Source organism: Sminthopsis crassicaudata, chromosome 1, assembly GCF_048593235.1.
Source record: "Sminthopsis crassicaudata isolate SCR6 chromosome 1, ASM4859323v1, whole genome shotgun sequence".
In the NCBI taxonomy this organism is placed as follows: Eukaryota; Metazoa; Chordata; class Mammalia; order Dasyuromorphia; family Dasyuridae; genus Sminthopsis; species Sminthopsis crassicaudata.
Window position 1 is genome coordinate 481,661,116 of NC_133617.1, and position 5,163 is coordinate 481,666,278.

The 5,163-nt window shown below is 42.2% G+C and overlaps 1 pseudogene; it reads left to right on the forward strand.

Moving 5' to 3' along the window:
- The first annotated feature begins 427 nt into the window (after window positions 1-427).
- On the forward strand, window positions 428-2,230 carry LOC141550482 (RNA-binding protein FUS pseudogene; annotated as a pseudogene).
- The last annotated feature ends 2,933 nt before the right edge of the window (window positions 2,231-5,163 follow it).

The window sequence follows — 5,163 nt, forward strand, 5'->3', positions numbered from 1 at the left end:
CAACATTGTATGATGAGCCTTTTGCTGTAGTTCATCTCTTCTGATTTTATCATGGTCCCTTTCTCCTGAGCACCCTCACTTATACCCATGTAGATCTCCTAAAACATGTTTTCTGGGAATGGTTCTCCAGTTTTACAGTGGCAAGAGTGTCCAAGTATCGAGCTGGTTTTCTAAAAAATGCAAGGCCACCTCCAGCACATCCTTTCAGAGGTTATTGATACTGGACCAGAGAGCATATACTAGAGTACATGACCAAAGCGGGAATAAAGGAAAACAAAGCAGATAAGTCATTAGTCACCACAAAGGCTCTCATTTTTCCCGCTGTGCCTCCTAGTAAAAGGGATTTTTATTTTGAAGAGCCAAAAGGGGAGAGGGGAAATATCTCTTTTCTGCATAGTTTCTGAAAAAATCACATAAGATGTCAGTCCTCGAGGCGTCGGTGGTCGGCTGTCTTCTGTTTTCTGTTGCTCGGCAGCCGTTGTGCGCGTGCGCGGACATGGCTTCCAACGAGTACACTCAGCCAGCCACACAAAGCTATGGGGCTTACCCTACCCAGCCTGGACAAGGGTATTCCCAACAGAGCAGTCAGCCCTATGGCCAACAGAGCTATAGTGGTTATGGCCAGTCAGCTGATACCTCAGGTTATGGTCAGAGCAGCTATGGCTCCTCCTATGGACAAACCCAGAACACAGGCTATGGTACCCAATCAGCTCCCCAAGGATATGGTTCAGCCAGTGGCTATGGCAGTAGCCAAAGTTCCCAACCTTCTTATGGTCAGCAGTCATCCTATCCTGCTACAGCCAACAGCCAGCTCCTAGCAGCACTTCAGGAAGCTATGGTAGCAGTTCCCAGAGCAGTAGCTATGGACAGCCCCAGAGTGGGGGATATGGTCAGCAGTCTGGTTATGGTGGACAACAAAGTTCCTATGGACAGCAGCAAAGCTCCTACAATCCCCCTCAAGGATATGGCCAGCAGAACCAGTATAACAGCAGCAGTGGGGGCGGTGGAGGGGGTGGTGGAGGTAGCTATGGCCAAGATCAATCATCTATGAGTGGTGGTGGTGGCTATGGCAACCAGGACCAGAGTGGCGGTGGTAGCAGCAGCAGCTATGGGGGTGGCCAGCAAGACCGTGGGGGAAGAGGACGAGGTGGCGGAGGCGGCAGCGGCAGTGGCGGTGGCTACAACCGTAGCAGTGGTGGCTATGAACCCAGAGGTCGTGGAGGTGGCCGTGGAGGCAGAGGTGGCATGGGCGGAAGTGACCGTGGTGGCTTCAATAAATTTGGTGGGCCCAGGGACCAAGGATCACGCCATGATTCAGAACAGGATAATTCTGATAATAACACCATCTTCGTCCAAGGCTTGGGTGAGAATGTTACCATTGAGTCTGTGGCAGATTACTTCAAGCAAATTGGCATTATTAAGACCAATAAGAAGACTGGGCAGCCTATGATCAACTTGTATACAGATAGGGAGACAGGAAAACTGAAAGGAGAAGCTACAGTATCATTTGATGATCCCCCCCTCTGCCAAGGCGGCCATTGATTGGTTTGATGGCAAAGAATTTTCTGGAAACCCGATTAAAGTGTCTTTTGCTACACGAAGAGCAGACTTCAACAGAGGAGGTGGCAATGGCCGTGGTGGCCGTGGGCGTGGAGGACCCATGGGCCGTGGAGGCTTTGGAGGTGGTGGCAGTGGTGGTGGCAGCCGAGGCGGATTTCCTAGTGGAGGAGGTGGTGGTGGAGGGCAGCAACGAGCTGGAGATTGGAAGTGTCCTAATCCCACCTGTGAGAATATGAACTTTTCTTGGAGAAATGAGTGTAACCAGTGTAAGGCACCTAAACCTGATGGACCTGGAGGGGGACCTGGAGGCTCTCATATGGGGGGAAATTTTGGAGATGATCGGAGAGGTGGCAGAGGTGGCTATGACCGTGGAGGGTACCGAGGCAGAGGCGGGGACCGTGGGGGATTCCGAGGGGGCCGGGGTGGAGGGGACAGAGGTGGCTTTGGACCTGGCAAGATGGACTCAAGGGGTGAACACAGACAAGACAGACGGGAGAGGCCATATTAGCCTGATTCAGGCATCTCTGGACCATCTTTCCTTCCAGATCCTACTGTTGATCCCTTTATTTTGTAACCTATCCATGCAGCTCCCTATCCTTGTTTTGTGTCGGACTTTGTAATTGTAACCATGCCCCCAGCTCCCATTAAATGCCATTGTTTTAGTTATCAAGTTCTTGTTCCTCTCATGGAAGAGAGGAGTAGGGATACTCCCTGTCCATTTCTTCCCCATTTCTTAGCTACCTACCTGAGCTAGGTAAGTATCTGAGGCAGAAAATCATAGGTTGGACTACCATTTAAGAGGAAAATATGACTAATCAAACCCCTTTTTTCAACAACTGTAATTTCCTCATCAGCATTTGCTTAGACATCTTTCTGTCTCAATTTCAGACCTCTAAAGGCTTTTTACAAAGCTGTTAAATTAGGGTTTTGTGTGCATATTAGGATAACAAGCTCTTAAGTTGGGACAAAATGATTTTTAGACCATCTGGTCAGGATGGGCATTTCTTTTAACTGAGATGCATAACTTTACATGATGGTGGCAGGAGACCCCCAGAAAGATTTGGAGAGTTACTTAATTGGATTTGAATAATTTATATATTGTTTCATATAGGCCTTTCCTGCTTTTTTTGATAGCGTGTTTTTTTTTTTTTTCCCCTTTTTTTGGAGCATTAGATAAGGCAAGGAGAAACTTTCCTTGGCTCTTCATGTTTAGGGCAGGGGGAGGGTTATGGTATCTGAGATGGGCATGAAAAATGGTCTCTTCTACCTGGATTCCTGCTATGTGTATATTCCTTGGACAGAAAAAGTTGTCCTTATAAGAACAATCTGTCTTATACTTTCTCATTCCTTGACTGAGCATTCTATTTCAGCAGAGCTTAGAAAAAGGCACAATTGAGGACAGGAATAGATATGATTATCATTTACTTGAACTTGAAATATTTTCCTTAAATGAAATTACTACCATTTTTACTTTCATGATTACACAATAGAGAAATGTTCCTCTTTAGCAAGCAATAATTGAACCTTTTGAAGAAAGGGTTTCATAATTGAAAAATTGTCTAATCATTTTAACTTGGAAATGACAGTGAAGGTTCAGGTAGTTATGGCTATTGGAAAGGTAAGGAATAAATATTATCTGTAGAGCTAAACTCAATGCAAAGATTTTGAAGTCTGCACTTTAAAACTGCAATTGGGGAAGGAAAAGAATGAAAACCAGGGTATCTGGCTCCTAGCATTTATCAGATTTACTTACATCCCAGTCCCATCTGTGGTAACCGTTGTGATATTGAAAATGAATCAGAATTTGGAGGATTTAAGTACTTGAATAAAAATTCCTGGTAGGTAAAAAAAAAAAAAAAAAAAAAAAAAAAAAAATCACATAAGATATTCTGCAAGGGATCAGAGTCAGGATAAGGATAGGGAATGCATTTATGATTCCATTTATATAGGGTATTCTCCAGGAAAGGAAACTCCCTCTACTAATAAGACCAGAGTTTTCTGCAATTTATAAGGGAGAGCTGGTGAGACGTCAGGTGACTTCCATTCCAGGCTGCCTGACTTTCCCTCTATGCATTGCACCTTGCTTCTCTCACAATTTGGGGGATGTAAAGGTGAGACAGAAAAACAAAAACACTACTTGCCTTTCAAGGACTAAGCTTAGATCCTACTGGTTTTCTATAGAGGTAGCACCTGATTTGAGTCTTAAAAAAAGCAGTAACTCATCCATAATTTTTCTGTATTTCACAGTTGTGAAAAAATATAGCTAATTCTCTATTTTAAAATGTCTTTTAAATATTTAGATTAATTCATTTGGAATTTATGGTGGTGTGTGATATAAACTGATCTACTCTTATTTTTTGCTAACTGCCATCTAGTTTTCCCAACAGCTTTTTTCTTGATTAATGAAGATTTCCCTCAGTATTTTGTGAACTTAGGTTTCTTGACACTTAGCTATTATATGTATTTAATGCTAACTCATTATTTTCCAATTTGTTCTACTGATATAGCGTTCTCTTTTTTAGGCAGTAATATTTGTGATAACTATTGTTTTTAGAGTAAAATGTGAACTCTGGCAATGGAAGCTCTTTTTTTCTTTCCCTTTTTCTTTTAATTGATAAGGCTTTGCCCTTCTTGATGTGGCATGATAGGACAGAAAAAGTGCTGGACTTTGAATCCCAAATTTTTCACTTACCATTCTTGCCAAACCAGGGCCCACTAGGCCACACTAGGCCTGAGTTTCTTCATTTGCAAAATTCTGTGTTTGACTAGATTATCTCACATGTCATTTTCAGCTCTAAACTTACCTAGTTTTCTTTCTTTTTTTTTTTTTTTGTCAAGGACAGTTTTAATAATTATTTGCTCTAGAGTAAAATGTGAACTTCAACAATATAAGTTCTTCCTTTTTCTTTTTTGTATTTTCTTTTTCATTGTTAAGAATTATCCTTCTTGAGGTGACATGATAGTGCAGAAAGAGTACTGGCTTTGGGGCCAGTTCACATGGGCTTGAACTTCAAGTCTTTCACCTGCCATCCTTGCAAAGCCAGGGCTGAGTATATTCCAGAGAGTGGCAAAGAACATTCCAGGCAAAGACCTGGAAGTAAGAAATGATAAATGCTAATCTTGTCAATTTGGCTGGCATATAGAATTATTGAAGGGAAGCAATATTAAATAAGTGCAGACAGAGGGCAGAGAAAGAATGTGAAATGCTTTGAATTCCAAGCTGAGGGACATAGTCTAGTGGAAGGAGTTCTGGCAATATGCATTCAGAAGACCTGGGTTCAAATCCCACCTCTAATGCTTACTCCATGTATGACTTTTAGCAAGCCATTTAACTTTATTGGGTCTCAGTTTGCTTGTCTGTGAAATGAGGTCTGTGGAGATATTCAACCGTGGGACAACTTTTGAATTCAGCAATTCAGCAGACAACTTATGGTATGTGAATCTAATGGAATATTAATCTGAAATTAGAAATATGAAATTTTAAGATATGGAAAAAATATGACATGATGCTGAGTGAAGAAAACAGAACTGAGAGAAAAGACACAACTATAACTGTATAATTAAGGACAATAATAGCAAAAGGCTCATGTTAAATGAGCACCA